The 21,379-nt window shown below is 41.9% G+C and overlaps 1 long non-coding RNA gene across 3 annotated transcripts in view; it reads left to right on the top strand.

Annotated features, from left to right (window-relative positions):
* Positions 1-563: 563 nt before the first annotated feature.
* The window catches only part of LOC125903510 (uncharacterized), an 85,133-nt gene continuing 64,317 nt past the window's right edge, over positions 564-21,379 (top strand). For 2 of the 3 annotated variants that reach the window (XR_007451309.1, XR_007451310.1), the window contains exons 1-2: positions 564-673; positions 11,350-11,470. This is a non-coding gene — a long non-coding RNA (uncharacterized LOC125903510). Of the gene's footprint in view, positions 674-11,349; positions 11,521-21,379 lie in introns of all 3 variants that reach the window. The other variant, XR_007451308.1, reaches the window with a different exon arrangement.

Below are 21,379 nucleotides of genomic sequence, written 5' to 3'. Positions count from 1 at the left end.
GTATAAATGTTGAGCCAAACCATAATATTTTTTTCTAGGAAAAAGGAAAGGATGTAAATACGAGGTGCTAAAGTGACATTTTAAGTTTATCTAACAAGCAGAAACTGTACATTTCCTGTGAAAACACAAGTGTATTTTGAAAAGACACAATGCATGTAATGACACAGTATCCTGGAATATCAACAATGAATGAAGGACATATGTGTCATATGAAGTGAAAAGCACATTGGCAATGTGGTGATATTTGATGAGCTGGGATGAGAAGTTGCATATTCCTGCTGGAACATGTCCAGTTGTGAAGGTTTTGATTTAGAAGCTTTTTTGGTGATTTTTCACAATAGTATGTGCTGCTATTCGCTGTTACAGTCATTCCTCAGCTGCAAGTATACTGCTAACTTTTATGTGCCTACATGCTAACGTCAGGGAAACCTAATCTTTGTTGCTGATGATGTTAATTTCTCCCCAGTTTCAAATTATATTCCACTGCAACATGTCTGGTTGTGTTTAGAAGTTTTCACAGTAAAAAGTGCCATTATTCTCTATTTCAGTCGTTGCCTGGCCGCAACAATGGTGCAGAAACACTGAGATACTGAAGACCCGGAAATGCTGACCAATTAGAGCAGGCTTTTTCAGGAAGAGGCCTTTACATAAAGAAGAAATTTATGCTGACGTTGTGAGTTAAAAATCTTCTTTCATTTCTGGCTGTGGTCATATCAAATGGAATGAAAACATTTCCTCTTCCTTTCCATTTTTGTTTGGAATGAAAACATGGACTTTACCCCCCTTCCTTCTGTCTGGCTGTCTGTCTGTCTGTCAGTCTGTGTGTGTGTGTATGTGTGTGTGTATATACTCAGTGCCCTGGGTAGGGATTAGGTCTGGTATTAATGGGATGTCCCTTGCTGCATGCCCCCCCCTCTTCTCCCTCACATTCCACTGTCCCAAACATACACACTCACATACACGGCCCTACGTGACCCCTCTCCGTCCTGCCCTACTTGAACATACACATGTACACACAATCACACACACATTCCCTTTTGGCACTGCTTCAGTCTCTCTTCCCTTCCCCACCCTCCTGGGCCTTTGGACATCAGAACAGGCCTCCCCAATCCCCCTTTAGCAAGCATCCAGACCTGTTGAATCAACAGACGGCCAGGTCTATTGTCCCAAAGCTTGATCTGGAGTGTGTGTGTTGGTTTGGCCCTGACGGTAGGTTAGCATAAGGTTTGGACAGCACTGAATCCCCTCTAATCCCAGAAAAGCAGATGTAAAGCTGAGTCCAGGACCTCCGGCGCTTTCAGTGGTACACCCTCCTTCACCTGCAAACACAAATGTGCGCACACACACACATTGTTATGATTAACATAATGGACCCCTTAAGATTAGCAATGATGTCTTCCAGCACCTAAAAGGTGCTGTCACACTAGAAAGTGGCACAACGAAATTCATCTGTGCATTCTTGCTAAATATTTGGCTCTAAAAGCTTTGTGATGTAGTAAATACTTGCAGGCATGGGCGGATTATGAGACAATGGGCCCCTGGGCGCAGATATGCAAAAGGCCCCACCACCTCTTCTACACAGGAGCAAGACACAGACTTTGTCGTGGTTTTATGTCTCCTTGTCGTCATTTTATGTCTCTTTGTGGTTGTTTTGGGTCTCTATGACATCGTTTTGTATCTCTCTGTGGTTGTTTTGTGTTTCTTTGTTGTTCTTTTGCATCCCAATGTAATGTTTTTGAGTCTCCCGTTCTGGTGTTACTTTGAGTGACATTTTGCTAGTGAAGTCCAGGGGGGCCCCCTGACACTTTGGGCCCCTGGGCCTTTGCCTGGTAGGCCTGTAGAGTACTTCATCCATGCTCATGCTACTGTAGCTTGCAAGCTACAGTAGCTATTGATATACTGGTACTGTTCAGTCAGAAAAGTCAGCCTTTTGAGATTGTGCCATGTACTCTTCTCTAGCATTTTTTTTCTTAGGATATTGTACATTATTTCATCCTATAAAGAAGCAGAGGGGGACAAAAAGCTGTCCAAAGCTGTGAGGTGTGTCAATAAGCAAGCTTGTCAGTCAGTAATCTTACACAGCTCCTAACAGGACAATAGCTGCACACACTTGACACATGTAATTGTACTATTGACTCATTCTGCCATTGTTGAGCAGTTTCTACTCACACATAAAACTACTGGCATGTATAAAAGTGGCTGGTGCAAATGCTAACGAGGTGAACCAGGTTCAGTGAATAAATGATATACAGTCATGATGAAAGGTCATTGCACTGGTCACTCCAGGCTCTCTTTGTCATCTCTGAAAGCATTTAACATACTAAGGGTACATAGCTGTAATATTAGCTGTTTAAAACTCTATTTCCATTGTCCAGTGGGCTCTCCATTAATGCATTCCTTGTTTTCCTTTGTTTGAGGTTTGTCTGGTGCTCTTTTAATTACATTATCTCGTTGTGACCTCATCTGCAGTGGCACCTGACTGGAAGGTTAGTGCCACCTACTGCTTTTCTTGATGAATCAGTTCAGAATATTTGCATAACAATAGTGGATGGAACATCTATTTGCGTTTTCTTTTGCCAATTTTCTGAATTATTTAAAAATATTTGTGCTACAATTAGATGGAAACTCAACGTTTGGCTCTCTGTTCACTCAGAGCTCAACTGTCAAACCTGGCTTGGTATGTTCTCATGTCAGAGTTCACCAAAATTGAACTTGATGTGAAAAATGAGCATGGATTTGGATTGGCCTGCTGGCGAATCCACTGATTGCTGGGATTCAATGGGAGTGAACTGATTTTGCCAAAAAATATTTAAAGGTTTGAAATGCTCATGTGACCAGGCCTTAATAGGAATTCTTCAAACTGGATAATAAAAACTCACACACACACACACACACACACACACACACACACACACACACACACACACCTGAACCACTGGTGTCATGGAGGGTATATGCAGGTATACAGGATGTACCCACTTTTTATCTGGCTGTTTACAGTATACTCATCTATCAGCGAAAAGCCATTGGAATATATGGGAGAGTAAACCCACTTCCTCCTCAGTAACCTACCCATCTCTACTACCACTACACCACTGATCTGGACCCCAGCCTTACCCTACCCCTGAACTTAATATGACTCTAACCTAGTTCTTTTTTTAGCATAAAGCCAGGCCCAATTCTAAGAATTTTTACTCAGTATAAAACAGTGTTACACCAACATTTGAAAAGATGTGGTGAATCACTCTCAGAGGAACGAAGAATGCTTTCTGACACCAAAAAGAAAGCATTCAAGGAAAAACCAATAGATTCACATTATTCATGCTGGGCAAACATAGAGTCATTTCTACTATATGTCATTCCTTCTATAATCAGCATACCTTTCAGCTCCCACACATTTAATACTGAATGCCTTTCAGGCTTCCTGTTGCCATACATAATACATGATACGCCTTCAAACGTCTGTACATTCAAAACAAACTTCTTTTTTACCCCCGCCCCCAACCTCTTCTTAACCTCCAGCTCCTGAACACTCCTCAGTGACTGTGTCAGAGGAAAGAGTTAAGCCGTGGGCCTGGGGTGTAAGTGTAATGCACACTGGCCCTGCGAATTGACTTTAAACGGGGGAAAGAAAGTCAGAACACGGCAAACGGTTTTGATTTATGGGAGCAGAACCACATTTGATATTCATTTCCGCAGCTGTGGCCAGCTAAAAAAACAGCCCGCAAATAGACCCACACTGACAATGGCGCAGTGTAGCCTACCAGTGTGTGTGCGTGTGTGCGAGTGTGTGTCCCAGAGCCTGCGTGCGTCAGTCCTATTTTAGAATTGTTTTGGGGCTCTTTCAGTCAAATTCGCCGCAGATGTTTCTGATTCGCCAAACACATATAATAAGTAATTATTGAAAACACCTTTCGGTTGCCCAGGGTTGTGTGGTGCTTCATTTTGTGTAATCGAAGCTGTGGTTTTTCAGAGAGGGGCAGGATCCAAGAGTTTATTGAAAGCCAGCAAAACAGCCCCGCAGTCAGAGTTTCCTGAGAGAAGAAGAGAGAAAAGGGAGCTTAAAGAAATATTCTCCATCCCGCCTCAGTGAAAAGACAGCGAGAGAGAGGAGAGGGGGGATCTGGAGATGGAGAGATGAAGAGGGAAAGATCAGCAGCAATCACAGCCAGTCAGGTGGAAAGAGATGAGATTTGGTGGTTAGAGATAAAGAGAAGAAATTGCTCATTGTTAGGATGATTAACTAACCGAGACTCCAACTCGCACAAAAACTGGGCATGTAATCTGAAATAGTTGCCTCTGATAAAACAAAATGAGCAATAATTCCTACATTTTTAATAATTTCTTCAAGCATCAGAAGGATAAATCTAGGCTACAGCTGTGATTAAACACATGTACACTTGCTACCCAAACTCTCCGTACAGGGGACAACCAATGGAATATAAAAAGCAGGGGAGAAAAAAAATCATGAAATGTCAGAAACAGATTGAGATGTGAATCACATTTGAAATTTAAAACTTAGGAAAAGTGTGCTCATCTAATAAAAGATGCCCGCTGTTCTTTGTGTGACCGACTTGTCACACCAGCATTTAGAATAGTGTAGTCTCCCTGTGATCCATAGAATGGACATTTATGTGTGGAGATCTACTTTGATGAACTTTGACACTTGAATTTGTGCCCCTGACCAATAGCAAGCCAACTTGACGGAGCTGACCTTTGAAAATGGAAGCTATTGTAGGTTATTAGCCATGTTGCCTCAGTTGTATTTAACCTCCTCTGTCAAGACAAGACAGTTTGATGGTACAAATAGTCTTTTGAATAAACTGTGTGAAGTTTGTCCCTTTAGCGCCCGAGCTAACAAGCTCACTCATTGACAGACTAGCTAACGGACACTTAGCAAGCTTGCTAGCTTGGAGAGCATCTTCTCCTATTTCAACTGAGCGCTGCTGGAATGAGACATAAAACACGGAAATAAGTTAGCATTTTTGCACTTCCTATGCCCTTGTCTCAAAGTCAGTGGGTTTTTGATTAGATGCCTGAAATATGGTCTGTGGTTAATACAAGCTTAAGAGATTTTCATGTTTGGTTCTACGGCATCAAAATACATCAGTGCGTCAGTGTTGTCAAGGCCCAGACACAACAAACCAACATCAAATAACTAGTGGCACAATCGCTGACTGTTGCCTGTGTCTCGGCCAGGAAGTTGCGCTTGAACACACTGCAAAGACTACAGCCAACAGCTAACTAGCACGTACATTCTGCACCTGTCTGTCAGGAAATTCCTCTCCATACCAGCAGGCGGCAGTAGTCTGTATTCATCATTCAGAAAGGGAAACCTAAAGATAGACAAGACAGATTCAAATGCAGTTAGCAAGTTAGCACATTATAACAACACAACCTGATGTTAAAAGGAAAAAGGATATTTACTGAACTGCCAATCAGAGTGATTTCACTTCCTGACGGACTCCTCTGGCTCAGACGCCAATTCAACATGCTGAATCATCAGGGCAACAGATGCTCACTGACGGCCGCTCGATGTCAGGGCCCTTACGTGTCTCAACAAACGGCAGTTGCTGACAGTTGGTTAAATGAGACTACAGAATGTCATCATGCAGAACACAGCTTTACAGCCTCATCTTTAAAGTCATGCGACCATAGTGTGGTTCGTTTATAGCCTAACATTAGATTTTTACTTCTGCCGATACCATTTAGGCTTCAAAAATCATAAAAGTGGTGTTCATCTGTGAAGATTATCTTGCCAAACAAAACATGTAAGAATCAGAAAGTTTTGTTTGCCACAGAGCTTTTTTTTCTGCAATAATCCAAAATCTAATGGAAAAATCCCGTGGGCTTTTTGTTGAAGGAACCAGGGTGACGCTAACTTCTGGTTTGGCTTACAAAATAACCTGTCATCCCTGCAGCACTCTGTAACTCTGTAGTTAATGAAATGATGAACAGTCCTGAGAACAAAATGCCAGGCAGGGTGGGTCAGAGGAAGTAGACGAAACATTACAGAAAAAAATTGAAAACCTTACAAGCTAATGCAGCTTTCTAACTTCCAGAAATCCAACTAGAATTCTGATGTCAGTTTTTTCTTGTAGTCATCTTTTATACATTCAGTGTACAATCACTGTTTTGCCAGCAGAGCTGCATTTACTTGTCAGTATGGAAAGTCTCTGTGACTTAAGAACTGTGTTTGCACAAGCTTACATGTCTACAAATTGGTGTCTGCGATTCTGTGTGGGTGTGTGAGTGCTTGTTCAATATGTGGGTGTTTGTGTTCTGCGTGTGTGCATGTCATTTAGAGAGAGAAGGATTGAAGAGAGAAAAAGAGAGAGAGAGAAGGAGATTGGAGACAGGATGGGGGATGACAGACTGGATCTGATTACGGGTTGGAATGGCTGGGAGGGTTTGCGGTGCAGCGCTTTCTCAATAGTACATTCCTGTGTGCAAGCTGGGACAGGATCCACAGCTAAAGGCCGGCCTCTGCCAGAGGGATTGAGCAAAAAGGACATCGTCAGAACAAGCAGCAGGTCAGGACTCACAGTTAGTAGGCCCTTGCTAGATACCAGGATAAAAGATGAGTTATTCATACATCCTGTGCCGGCCTCCATGACACTGGAACACGGCTTAACGGGCCTCCTGTGTTACATGAGCACAGCAGATATTTTCTCCAGCTCGGGTTGGTAGGTCTTAGGTTGGAACGGGGGTTTATTGTTTCTGGACGCTAGGTGGATGTTGAATTCACATGCCCTCTGAAACTGTCAGCACTGAGTGGAGTGACCTTTAAAGGAGGAAGCCGACTTTTTTGGAGGTCCAGAGGTTTGTGCGGGCCAAGGTTTTGTATGTGTGTGTGCCAGTGTGCCAGCAGGAAACGTCTGACAACTGTACAAATCAGCGCTTTTAAAAGTCAACAGCTGTATGCCAGCGTGACACCTCAGTACTGGAAAATTCAAAGACTCACCTGCTCATTCGGGTAAAATGCTAAATGTCTTTCGAGGTCCTTCCCCTTTGTTCTGCACATACACTTACATAAACACGCCAGTTAACAGATCAAACATTTACCTGTCTATCGGTCCCACTGGGAATAAGCCAAACGTCTATCTTTCCAGTTAGCTGTCTGTCTTCTGAGCTAACTGTCTGATTGGCTGTTTGTACATGTCACTTATCGAAAGACTGTTTCTCTTCCTGTCTCTCCAGATTCTGCACTCTCTCTCTCCTTCTTTTACACACACACACACACACACACACACACACACAAGCACTCTGCGTCAAGTTCAGGCCAAGGTTTTGACACGAGTCAGTGAACAACACAGAGGTTCCCATGCTGAAAGCTGATAAGGAGGCCTTCCTCCCACTGCCAACTCCTCTCTCCTCCCATGTGGTGCTAGGCAGTATGTGGGGCTTTGTGGGTGTGTGTACATGGGCATCTGGGAAAGGTAAGTGGGAGGATGAGGAGGGTGATGCAGGCCTTTGCCCAGGCCTTTGTTCCCTCTCCTGCTCCTGCCGCCGTCGCTGCTGATGGTAAACACCTCTACCAACTTGCAAAAGAAACCCCCCTCACCCTTTAGTTTGATTTACTACACGAAGGAAATAACATTAACTTGTCCGTGCGCCCCTCCCTCCCTCCCCCCACGCTCGCTCTTTGTTCACAGGTTTGTTTACTATTCTCTGTATGGAAAATCCTTCAGGAATGTGGAGGAAGTGGGTGTTTCCTCCAGTAGCTTGAGTTTTAATGGGGGTGGGTGGAGGGGGGACAAGAAGCGGGGAGGATGGGGGGCGGCTGTTCCAACATCCCACAATGCTTCAGGTGGTCAGGCAAGCAGGGGGTGTGTGTGTGTGGAGTTGGCTTCAGGTTACCCGAGGCAGTGGGGCCTATTTTTCATCAGTCCTCGGGCTCCATTAATTAAAGGGGTGGGTCCAATAAGTTAAGCTTAAGTCCACACGTTCAGACACATGTACAAGATGGATCTTTCTCTGAAGTTCCATTGCCAGTGTTAAGAAAGAAAAAATCCACTCATCCACCAATTCTACATGCCCAGTTATCCTTGGATCACAATAGTGATTCAGTACCTTGAGCATTTCCTTGTTCCAAATATAGCCTCATTTCCATTCTAGTTCTTTCATTTTTTTCACTTACTATGAAACCAGGATCCCTGGATCGCTTAATTAATCCTTAATTTGCCCTTGAAAACATACAGAAGTTTGAATTTGAAAGGTTGAAAACAGTAGAGACAAAACAGTCACTACAACCTCCATTTCCTATCTGTTTCCAAGGTCAAGAATTATTTTTCAATCTCAACTTTCAAACCAAAGAGGAGGAGAAGACTGAAAGTAGTCAGAAAGAGAAAGAAAAGATGGAAATTTACAATTTCATTGACAAATTTTATGTGCTGAAGAAGGTCATGCCATGTAATCAAAACCTCCAGAACAGAGATGATTTTGTCTCAAACAGCTTATTTAAAGTATTAGACTTGTGTAGCCAGAGATTCCTTTAGGTCACCATTAATTTGAAAAGGCAGAACTGACATTAAACCCCTTTTAAACACCTTAAATTCAAAGTCCCTTATTATCAAATCAAGTAGACTTAAAAGGCTACATGACTCTCCTCTTTATTGTCAAGGTTCTCTATACATCTATAACACTATACACTTCTCTGCCACATCTGGATGGACCTCAATGGTCAACAACTGCCCTGTGTTGTTCCGAAAATGGAGGACAAGCTAATAATAGCTGTTTGTGGCCACCCTGAGCGTTATGACGTTACGTTCCCAAATTATAAGTTTCGGACCAAGAAAGACCTGGCATGGAGGAAAGTGAGTGAGGAGGTCGGTCTGTCTGGTAAGTTTTGAAAATTGATTCCAACTATCGGCTGTACGTTTCTATCAACAAAGTTAGCACTAGCATTAGCCCCAGTTAGCACAACCGATGTAGCTTTCTTTCCGGCTGGCATACTTGTCTGATTTACTAGTGGTGTGAACACACTGTTACTTGCGCGAATGACTCGTGTGAATGTAGCGAGTTAAAACAAATATTCCAGCGGTCAAACTCACGCGAGTAGAGTGAGGTGAATATTTTACTCGCGCCCAGTGTGAACACACTGTTAGCCTACTTAGGAATTTGTTAGCTAATAAACATGGGGATAGTTAGTAGTTAAAATTGTAGCTTTGGCTTTTTCTTACAGTATTAATCTGGTCATAGCAATTGTTAAATCAGACATTGCCTTAGCTAGCTAGCTAATTATCTTACCTGATATTAAATGTTCTCCACAGACATAGACATGTAGAGATGGAGGGTCCCACAGCTTCCCATTTTCCTCTCTTTTATGGCTTGGAACCATAAAAGCCTTCAAACTAACTACATAACAACATCGCTGAACTCAATCCAATCCTAACTATTAGGATTTAAAGATGCCGGTTGTGTTCCCCCAAAACTCCCATGGTGCCTCAGTGATGACACGTAACCAGTCTGAAGTATGGAGTTAGCAGTGTTAGCAGCTAGCTGTCCTCTCAGCCACCTTGTGTGCAGACACCTCCTACTCTTTGACTTCACATAGAAACCCTTTAATGAAGCCTGAATTTACCCATAAAATAATGTTAAGGTGTGAACTTAAGTGTTATTGCCTCTTTAAGTTCAGAATTAAGGCTTGACTTTTATTTTGTACATTTTAATGGGTTCAAACAAAATTACTTGGATAATCGGCACTGCTTCCACATCACTGAGTGTACTAGAGGCTTCAGCAGACCAAACTGGCTACTTCCAGTTTAGCTCTCTGCTAACATGAATAAGGATAAAAAGATTCAATCTTTCAGCTCTTCTAGACTTTTCAAATGTTAACAGACTAATTCTGATAGTGAAATGAATCATTTTGTTGGAGTTGACGCTCAAAAAAAGTACCCAGTGATTTATAGATGTCTCTTCTATTATGTTAGTCTATGGGAAAAAGTCTTTTTGGACCCAACTGCATCACATGACAGGCTTGGAAGTTGTAATTCCACTGTTTGGCCACTACGAAAATTGGCTTTAAAGCCTGCCACACTTCCTGAGAGCCTGGTTTATACTCTTAGATGACTCTAAGATGTGCCCATTAAATACCTTAATATCATAAAATTCTACTTTTATCCCCCTAATATATAATAAAAACACATGATGAAACATAAAGTTGTGGTACTTTCTGGTGAAAAGTTAAGGGATTAAGTTTCATCGTGACAGAAAGCAGTTAATTTACATCACCATCAGTCTGTCATTGCCAGTGGTTTACTTTTGGTGTTGTGTGGTGGTTGCTGTGTTGACCTTTGACCCCCTACTACCAGTAAAAAGACACCTCTGTGATCACACACATACACATCTGTGGTCACCTGCAGCCCTCCTCACTCACCTCTGGCCTCAAGAACATCAGTAGCTGCAAATTAGCGTTGACGTGTGTTTCAAGTTGTTTATGGTGAAGTGATTATATGAGGACAATCCAGATGAGGAAAACATGATGACAGTAACAGTGAGTGTAATAATACTATTAGTTCCTGGCACCTATGCAGGAAAGAAATTAACTATAAGAACTGTTTGCAAATACCGGGGGGTCACAACCTTTCCATTATAAGCAATACTGTGGTGGATGATGCTCCCACGCCCACTCCCAGCCCCCCCACCCCCCCACCCCTACACACACACACACACACACACACACACACAGCATGGCCCTGTGAAAAGGGGCTGAATCATCTGTGTTAATGAGGGCCTTAGATTTCCATGCTGTTCTGATTCTGACTGTGTCTGCGTCTGCCTTGACCACTAAAGAGCCCCAGCTGCCCACAGAAATGCCTACAAGGGGATGCCTGCCTACTGACTCCATGTGCTCTCGTGTGTGTGTTTATGTGTGTGTTTGTCCAGCATGAAGAGTACATTGTGCAACTCTTTTTTTTTGAGTGTGTCCCCCAGCTAGTAGCAGATGCAGTGGCCTCCTGGATGGCAACATCTGAAGGAAACCTGTCTTCAAAGTATTTGCTTTGAATGACTAAGTTTGGACAGTCCAAGGATAGATGTATACAAAAGTTGTACACTTCTGTGTGAGGTCACCGCTTACCTGACATGACCTGTATAATCTCACAATGAACCAAACCCCAAGAATGAGCTGCAAACACTACAGGTCTGCTTCGAATCATGATACGTGGTGTTGCAGCCCATCCAGTCTAATCCTTGAGGTTTCTGCATTTATGTTACCGCAATTTGCACTCATTTCAGAGCTTTGTACACGTGGACTGTCTCTGCCTCTGCAGTGTGTGAGTGTGTGTGTGAGTACATGAGGGATGAGGGAGGGGGTCTAATCTGTGTGTGCGTGTCTGTCTTTTGCAGGTGATGATCTGATCTCAGGTGTGTGTGATTGTGTTGGAGGAATCCGGCCCCCCATCTTCCAATCTGTCCATCTCTCAGCGCTCTTGTAGCAGCGGATGAGAGCCCCACCCTTCTGCAACAGGTGATCACAGGACTCCTTTTCTGTTTAATGGAAACAGGCCTGTCACACTGGTATGTGGCCCGTCTGTTAACACTCAGCTCATGAGCACTGCTACTAACAGTGTTTATCTGTTTATGGAGCTTGTTACTGCTCCTTCTGAACCATCTTTTAACATTTAGCAACACAATTTAATATCTTACTTAATATTTAGTAATTATCTTAATATTATAAGCACAGTAATGTAACATTCCTAGACGAGTAGGACCTAAAATCCCCCCAAAACGTGATTATTTTCTATCCAATCACACGTAATAAGGGTTTTAGTTTTCTGTTTCCAAAAAGTTGAGACCTCCTCCCTGAAAACACTTTGTCCCAGCCAATCTATTGGTCTAAGCATAGCTCTAAACACAGTTCCAATTAAAGGGCACATATGAATATGTTTTATTTTCAGAATAATGGCTTCATATTGGTATGGAAGGATTTTTATGATCAGTCCATAGTGGAAACCAGCCTCTCCTTGCCTTAAGGGACCTCTAACCTATCTCAAAATACTTTGTTCATCCAACTTTTTATGAGCCACACATGGCTCTGTCACTTATTGTCATTGTCAGTGGTCGGTCCCACACTTTCATGCGTTAGCTGAACTGGCACAAAATTTTGCACAAACATTCATGTTTTATAGACAATGAAACCTAATGACGTTGGCGATTCCCTCAGTTTTCCAACAGGCTGGCATTTTTTTGTTCAGAGTGAAATGTCTCAACAACTACTGGATGGATTGCCATGAATTTTGGCACACACATTCATGTTCCCCACAAGATTGCAATTTGTGTGGTGATCGCCTAACTTTTAAATGCTGTGGTTAGGTCAAAAAGTCAGTTTCTCTCTTTTTTTTTAGTGCTAATTTGCAAGTCTGAGCATGCTAACGAACCAAACTAAGACGGTGAACATGGTAAACATTTATAAGCTACCTGCTAAATATCAGCTTGTTATCATGCTGGTGTTAGTATTTAGCTGATGTGGCTTTAGTTTTTTTTTTTTTTTTTTTACATTTCTGTTTGTAGGCAACTTAACCAAAAAGATACAACGTGTTAATAGCAGCTTTAGAGGTGGAGGGTGGATTTCATAATTTCCAAGAGAGCTAGACAAGTGGTTTCCCCCCAGCCCAGTTGCCAGGAAAATTGCTGGCATTGTAAATTTCTGCAAACCATGGATATGTTTCATTTGTATGTTATTATGTAGCAGATGCATTGAAACATTACATTTCAACCCCAATGTGTAGTTAGGTTTAGGTACAAAAACACCCAGTTATGATTAGAAAAAGGTAATTTTTTGGCCTAAAATACCTGGTTTGTGCAGGAAAAGCAGTGATGTCTCGATAAAAAACAACCACTTATCTTTCCTAACAGAGATAACAGAGTCAGCTCATACATTACATCACTTTTGAAATGTTGCTATGATCCATCTGAAATGTGCAAATGTATTTGTGGTTTGACGAAACACACAATGCCAACATTTTCTTCTGGTGACTGAGCCGTTCCCCCTGCTTCCAGTCTTTATGCTAAGCCTGGTTTAAGTGCTGCTAACTGACGTTTACTCATCCTACTTTGTGTCATCTATGCAGCTCTCAGGTGACATATGTCTGCTTTTAATCTTTACCCTTTTACTAGTATAAACTAATGAGGTAAGCCTTAAAACTTTACAGGCAAGAAAATAGATATCTTCTAAAAAATACTGAATATTCAGGTCGCTTAATTTTCAGAACCTTTAGTGTAGTACAGTACAGTACAGTTGGCTACAGTCTTTCAGGTCACTTGGTCACATTAAACCCTATTTTATATAGAGTAAAATCATGGCAATTTAACAAGACCATGAAGTCAGCAAGATGTAGACAGAACAAAAATATTAGAAAGAAACTCTTCACACAGGCGATGATTGACACTCTCCTCTCAGCTCTGTGTTTTTGATTAACATCCACCAAATTCCAGCTCTTTTAAGCACCACTCAGGCGGCTCAGATTAAACCAGGCTAGCATGTAAACATAAATCCAGCGTGTCTGTGCACTAGACAGCTGTACATAACCACAGCAACGTTTCTGCAGCCAGTTGGCTTTTTTTTTTCTCTTACTCCAGCAAGAAGTCTGACTCAAACTCTGAAGGGAGGAGGCTTCTAGTAAGGGCTTGATTTGGATGGGAGATGTCATCTTTCATAAATATCAAGCACTGCTCAGAGGTACGACTCACCGCATGGATGTATACAGTAAGAGGCTGCCTCGCTGTTTGTGGTCGATCCTGCAGATAACATGTAATGGAGGGGTTAGGTGTGTTTTGGATCAATAGGATTACTGTAATTGGCTGGCTCGATTGCAAGGGCAGAACGGTCTGGATGTCACGGCTGAACAGACCATGACCTAACGGATGATGGAGTTAAACACATAGCGCAGACCGCATGTATGGTTGCAAATTGAATTTAGGAGTGGAGGAAAACAAAACAGCCTATAATCTATTTCGAAATGCAAACAAAAGTATGAGTGTGTGTATGTGTGTGTGCGTGTCATAGTGCTTAAGGTAGGACGGCTCCTAGAAAAAAGGTGAACCAGGAATGGCTCTCCTTGTACACCGACAACTACGTCTGTCTCATCCCCCAACATACACTGACGTACTCGCAGGCCCAGCCCAACATTTAACCACAGTGTTTACCATTATCAGATGGGCCTGTAATCTGATCTCACTGAGAAGGGAGGACAAGGAGATACAGGAGATGGATAACAGGGTCATGGTCAGGAGAAAGAGGGATAGAGATGGTTTGTGTGTGTGGTTCAGGTGGGTGGTGGCTGTAATTGCTACCTATAGAGCCCCCTGAGGTGAGCTCATGATCTGTGCTGTAAACGGGTGTTGCTGGTGAGCTTGAGGGTATTTCTTTAATCAAAACAATACACTGCCAACTAAACCTTAATTGGCTCCAAGGTATAAAATGAGCAGCTAACTGAAGACTTCAATACTGTCTGCTCTGAAGTATCCTGCTCATCTTCTTTGTTTCTATATGTGTTTCAAAACCTACTCTTCAACACATCACAATTTCCTTTATCATTTAGTGGATGTGTTCATTATTAGTAGTTGGTTAATTAACAAAAAAAAAAGAAAAAAGAAAAAGATGATAATTTAACAATTATTAAAAAAAGAATGGTTTCATTTAAAGTTATGGTGCTCCAACTCAATTTTGTCACTTTTCACACAAGTTAAAAATATTAATATAGCAAATAATGCTCCAAAACTTCCAGGCAACACATTTTCTGATATCAACAAAAAGCACTGTAACCTAAACAGCTGTTACCTGTTACAACAGGATAAACCAATCTCTTGACTACACATGTAAGCATCTAACACTAGTGATGCTTCAACAGCTGTTAGCTGATTTTGTGAAGCTGGTAGTGTGGCACAGGACAGCCCGTTGTTCTAACAGCCCAAATTTCTGAAGCCCTATTACTCTGAAAAAATTCCCATTGGACCGAAAGCCCATTTCTCCAACAGCCTGTTATCCCAAAAACAATTGTCCATTGCTCCAAAATTTGCATTGTACGTTTCTGTAAACCCCTGATATGTTACATTTGTCAGCAACGCTGTGGTGAATGTGTGGTTAGGTTAAGGCACAAAAGCCCCTTGGTTATGGTGAGGAAAAGATCAGGTTTTGGCATTAAACATCCACATTTGGTACCACAAAAGACAATGGAAAAAAAATATAGTGGTCGGTAAAAAAAATACCTGGGTTCAAGGGCTCAAATGCTGCTGGGAAACGCTGTGAAGGGCTGGTAAAAAACACCAGGAACTGGTGGCTCAAACGTTTGGAAACTGAAAGTAACAGCAGGAAGTGTGTTTTTTCAGAGAAACAGGACTTCAGAGCAACAGACATTTGTTTTTGAAATAATGAGCTGTTGGAGAAATGGGCTTTCGGTCCAATGGGACATTTTTCAGACTAATGGGGCTTTGGAATTTTGGGCTGTCGGAACAATGGCATCGCACCGTTTGGCATTAGAACGAGTGTTTAGATGGCTAGTTAAACCGCACAACTGCTATGGACAACTTAGTATTTGAGTCACTGATGCATATTGACTAGCTATGGCTCGGAGGACTGCTGCAACCAACACGTGCTGCTATTGTAATTATTATAATTTTTTCTTTTATGTAGACAAGTGACCTTACAAACAGATGCTACACACACCTGTAACTCCATCAAACAGACAGACACCACCTTGTGACACAAGCCAGTACTATATAATCACACTACACTTTCTGACAGTTTACAATACGAATGCCTCATTCTATATGGTGTCCATTAATATATTCCTTATGTATCTTATTCAATTAATCATTGTCAAATGTAACATTTATTTTCCCTCAAGTGTTGAAACAATTTCAAACTTGGATTTGTTTCACCAACAGGTGGGGGAAAAAAATTTGGTAACCTCCACATACTTGGCTTCCAACAGATGGAAAGAAGTAACTTTGTAAAGGTAAAGCATGAAAAGAGGTCGGTAATCACGAGGAAGTAGCCAGAAGGCCAGTATGGCTGCCCTTTGTCTTTGCTTTCTCAACCATAAATTGTTAGCTGTGGGTGCAAAGGCCCCGGTTGAGTTTCCCCTGACCCAGCATCTCCTCCCATCGGTTCCCACAATGCAGCGCTGGTGCCAGGGGAAGTGTAGTTTGGGTTCATGCTTGTTTCATTGTGTTTCCAGCATGCCATATCCACAATGGCATGAAAGACGTCTTGCCGGGGGAGGTGGGTGAGGGAGGAAACCAGAGCAGCTGGAGTGCACTGAGCCGAGCGGTTTTCCATTGCAAAGAGAAAAATGTTTCACTTTTGTCTTGCTGTATCATAACAATAACAACAAGTACGCAGCTCTTGTCACAATGCTTTCCCTCGATCCCGAGGCTGCCGCCGCCTTCTCACATTCACTGCGAGGTGTTGTTGTTGCCGGTTTTCATCGAGCCAGCTCCTTGCCTTCTCCCTACGTCACAATGATTTAGAGTCATCATGCTATTTGGAGAAAAAAGTGATGTGATAGTATCTCTGGGAAGCAGACGGGGGGCTGGAATACAAGACCGCAGACTGAGCTGACATTTCCTCGGATGACGTTGTCACAGAACTATAAATAAACAATACAATATGGCCAACCAACAAAATGGCCACCCAGTTTTCTGTCAGACTAGGATCTTCCTGGTTTTTGTAGACACTCTGCTGAACATTAACTTAAAAAAAGGAAACATATTTGAATGATTGATCAAAGATTTTCAATATATGGTTGTATATGCTGCAGGATACAGTAGTGAGGAACAGAACAATGAACTTTCTGCTAAGAAAAAAAGATATTCAGTGATGATCTAAAATAGATCTGCTACATTGTGCTGTGATTTTAGGTGAACAGATTGTAAATATAAAGAGACATCACGCACTGTATGCCCCTGTTATTGACACGTCTCCTTCATTCAAGCAGATTTCAACAAACATGACACAGTTCATGTCAAATCTCAGTTTTATAAGGTCAAAGAAGACGACTGTTGTTGTTGAGGTTTGATTGATTTAGGCAAATCACAGCAGAGGGTGTTATTATGGGTAAGTGAGTCATCCTCGTTGCGCCAACTGCAGGCCTGTTCATGTCTCAGAACATCAGTTGGTAACCAGTAAAGTCAGTTATGAGGAACGCACGTGATGTGACAGTTTACGCACACATAATATGTGTGTGTGTGTGTGTGTGTGTGTGTGTGTTTGTGCGTGTGTGTGCGTGCGTGTGTGTGTGTGTGTGTAAACCAGAGCATATTGCTCAAGCTTTGAATTTGACCTGGAGGCTTGGAGTTTGACTCTTGTGAAAGTGAACCCTTATATGTGTTGAAGAATGATGAACTAGGTGTTAAAACGTGCTGTGTTAACTAGAATGCTAACAGCAAGTGATAGCAAGCTTGCTAGCAGGGTAGGAAACAGCACATCCAGGCTAATAATAAAATGTGGATGAATGTAAAAGCCGTTGAAATACGTCTCAACACCACTTCAATTGCGCAATAACCAGTCGAATGCATTGCTAATGAAGAGGCAACAATGTCACTATTTTTCCATACTTAAACAATTTACCTCTCACATGGATGCATGATTACTCCTTTATACATTAATACAGACAAAGACAGACTTTAAAACAGGAGACAAGTGTATTAAACCAACAAGCAACATCAGTTGTGGCCTGTTTTTGGCAGCACACCACTGCCTTTCCAACAGTGTTTGTGCCACCAAAGCTGGATTTTTGGCGCAAACTTTTCCTAATCATAACCAAGTAGTTTTGTTTCCTTAACCTAACCGCTGGTCCCTTCTTACTGCTGAACCCGTTTTGCATCAAGATACAATGCAAAAAGGCTGTCCTGGGTGACATTTTCGTAATGAGTAGGGATGAGCAGCCTGTTCTCATTCCCAAGTCGTGAAATACCTATGCTTTGTCACATCCCTCATTGATACTGATGCTAAAGACAACCTTTATCATCTTTAAAAGATACACAGGGCTTTTAACTAACTCACTGTCAACTCATCTGGGGCAACAATTGATGCTGAGAGCAACTGACATAGTATAAAATGCGAGAAAGTCCCTGAAATGGGTCAAACACATCCAGCCTTTCACCCAGGAGAACACAGTTCGTGTCCCATTTGAAACTAAACACAGTGTAGTTTAATATAAAATTACGTAAGTTATGTACAGTTGTCGTGCACTAACAGACATACTTATTTTAACCCAAATCGTAGTAGTAGTTTTGTTGTCTAACTTAACTGCGATCGTTTCACAATGTTAACCATGTGTTATAATGTGTTTCAGCTCTGTCTCACAGAGAGATGTTAAATGGTGCCATTTGTCTCTATCAGACTCCCAGGGGTGTGACAAAATGACTACGTTTACATGCACACCATATTCCGATTAAGGTCAATATTCTGGTTGAGGTAATATTCCGCATAAGGTGTTTATATGCGCTGCAGCAACTGGAAACGCTACCAGAAACACTCTTATTTAGGCTAATGCATCACTCAACCTGTGGGGGGCAGCAATACGCCTATGGTCTGGTCTGCCGGAAATACAGAAGAAGAAGAAGAAGAAGAAGAAGAAGAAGTTGTGTTTACAATGAACAGAAGCTGTAATGTTTGTTTCCGACATACCCCTGTGTTGACCTACTTGGTGCTTTTGCACCACAATTTAACTACAACACTCCTGCTGATCCATTTTGTCCTCAACAATGGAAGACGAGAGCAAGAAGAAAAAGCGAATTAGTGTATCCAGCTTATGCCGTTCACGCCAGTCAGAGCCCCCCGGAGTCTGTGAATGAAGGTACGAAGCCAGTTCTGCTGTTCTCCCCACTTGCCATAACCATAACAACACCGACTTGTGAATCGAGCATGTGCAGATGTTACTGAATATTCCGGTACGGGGAATTTTCCGATTAAGGTGTATACATGTCACAATATTCTGGCATATGCCAGTGGTCTTATTTGGAATGTGACCTTAATGGGGTTATGCGTGTGTTTACATGACTCATGCGCAGCCAGAATATTGAGGATATTCCGAATAATACAAGAATATGGTGTGCATGTAAACGTTGTCACTGTGTCAGTATTTGATGACGTGGGAGTGAGAACTGGTTGGGATGAGATCACATTGTATTCTTTTTGTTGTTTCTCATACCTTTAAGTAAGGTCCTATACTGTTTGACAGCAGGGTTTGGAGTCAGTCTAGTCAGTTTAGATTTACAAATATACATCCAACACCTGCTACCATTTTCAACCCAACCTTCTACCTGTATCATCTAGGCAGAGCATAAGTGGATGCAGAATTCAGATATTTAACTTCAGAATCCAGTCGTCCAGTCTGAAGAAGAGCATACGCTGCTCGTAACACGTCACTGTTTTTTGGGATGTGCTAAATAAATTTATATTGCACTTCAACTGGAAGCAACAAGTGTGAGGACCTTCCTCTTCTTTTCTAACTTCAGAATCCACCAGTCACTGATATTTTAAGTTCAGAGGTAACTAATTTGACTCTGTGTCTATGCAACTCTACAATTCTAAAGTGAGAATTGATTGATGGGCAAGCAAGAGCAAGCTCCACAGCAGCATCAAGTGAGCCTTGAGGCAACACACTGACATGGAGTCACACAAATATATTGTATCCACACACACACACACACACACACACACACACACACACACACACACACACACACTCAGATTTATAGCTCTGGTCCTGGAGGCATGAGTTACTTGCTGTCTCCTCTAAGATGTAGCCACTCACCCAGAAAATAATGACCCTTGGAACGGCAGTCAATCATTGCTGCCCAAAGAACACTAAGTTCCCTGGAAAGCTGTGAATTTATGAGGGGACTCATATTATCTGGGTGTCCCATAGGACATACCTACACAATCAGGCCCCAGAGAACATTCACATATCTGTCAGAGCACTTTGGTTGCTGTATTACTGGTATAAACAAACTATAAAGAGTTTGGCTGAGGTTACACAGATAAGGCTGCTTAATCACAGTCATCCATTAAACCACTTCCAATTAAACATATAATTATAAACCTAGTTTAATTATTTCTTCTGCCTTATTATCCTTCATTAAACTATTTGTGACATTTACTCTTCGTTCTTGTCTTTATGTTTGTTTCAATCCATATATGTTGGGTTTGGATATGGCCCATGTGCCCTGCCCAAGGACAACCTAATAGTGATATACTTCCCTTTGGGGTGGTGAGGGGATTGCACCTATGATCTCCATTCACAGGTCGACATTCCTTAACACCAGGCCAACCTGCAAATATACCGGCTGCTTCTTCAAATCCCCACATATGTAATTGTGGCTCTGCAGTGCAGCCATCAGGTGTTAGTGTTTGATCCTTCCCACTCAACTGCTGTCCTCAGCCTCCTGCTGTGAATAAGAGTGGACTCTTACTGAACTGCCCTCAGCAATTCATCTAATGTACAGTACACTCTCCACTCTCTGAAATATGATAGTTTCTTGGTCCATGTTCAAGATGTCTATGACAACATTAACAACTTAACAAAACAAAGGAAACTTCAAATCACTCAATCTATACATATAATTATCTCTAGATCCCAGCTCACCTCATCTGTCATGGCATGACTCACAGCCAGTGGTGACACATTAGCCAAAATAAACCTGCTGCAGTTGTTTGCAGATCAACCAGCCTAATTAAACAAGAACAAATCCAGTCATGTGTTAATAATCCATGTGTGGAACAGGTTGAGTCTTGTTTGGCTTCACCTACAGCAGAGTTCAGTAGCTGTATACTCTGGCTGGTGAACTTTAGCAACTGGGATTTCCTTTCTGTGCTAATGGAGCACACAGTTTTGGGTGTATTGGCCTGTTGGAAAATGTTAAGCTTTATAGGAAAAAAAGGACATGATAATCACAATATAAGTAAATTATTTGTCACTAGTCCATACCCATTGAGTGCACAGTTGCCCATGTACAGTTTCACATGGTGTGTGTTTGGGATACAGGTCATAGGAAATTGCAGATTTGATAGTCAACTGAACCCATTAAGAAGAGAAATGTATTCAGACAGAGTTTTTGAAAAACATGGGACAGACAGAATGACTGAGTGACAGAATGACACACTGACAGTTTCTGTGATTATGTACACCATACCATACCATGACTTAGTCATACCAAAAATCAGAAAAAAAAACAAAACCCATTGGGCCACAGGGCGAGCCACAGCGATCGGTCGCATTTTAGCCATTTTTAAGCATTTTTCTGTTGTTATAGCGCCACCCAGTTGCCAATTAGAGTTAAATTTCTCCAGTCACCTTGAGGCGTCCTGTTCTAAATATCTATATATAATATATATGGTGGTTAGGCCTAGATAAGAAATTAGCTCTTTAGC

Source organism: Epinephelus fuscoguttatus, linkage group LG16 (genome assembly GCF_011397635.1).
Source record: "Epinephelus fuscoguttatus linkage group LG16, E.fuscoguttatus.final_Chr_v1".
Classification (NCBI taxonomy): Eukaryota; Metazoa; Chordata; class Actinopteri; order Perciformes; family Serranidae; genus Epinephelus; species Epinephelus fuscoguttatus.
This window is presented reverse-complemented; position numbering and strand designations above follow the sequence as displayed.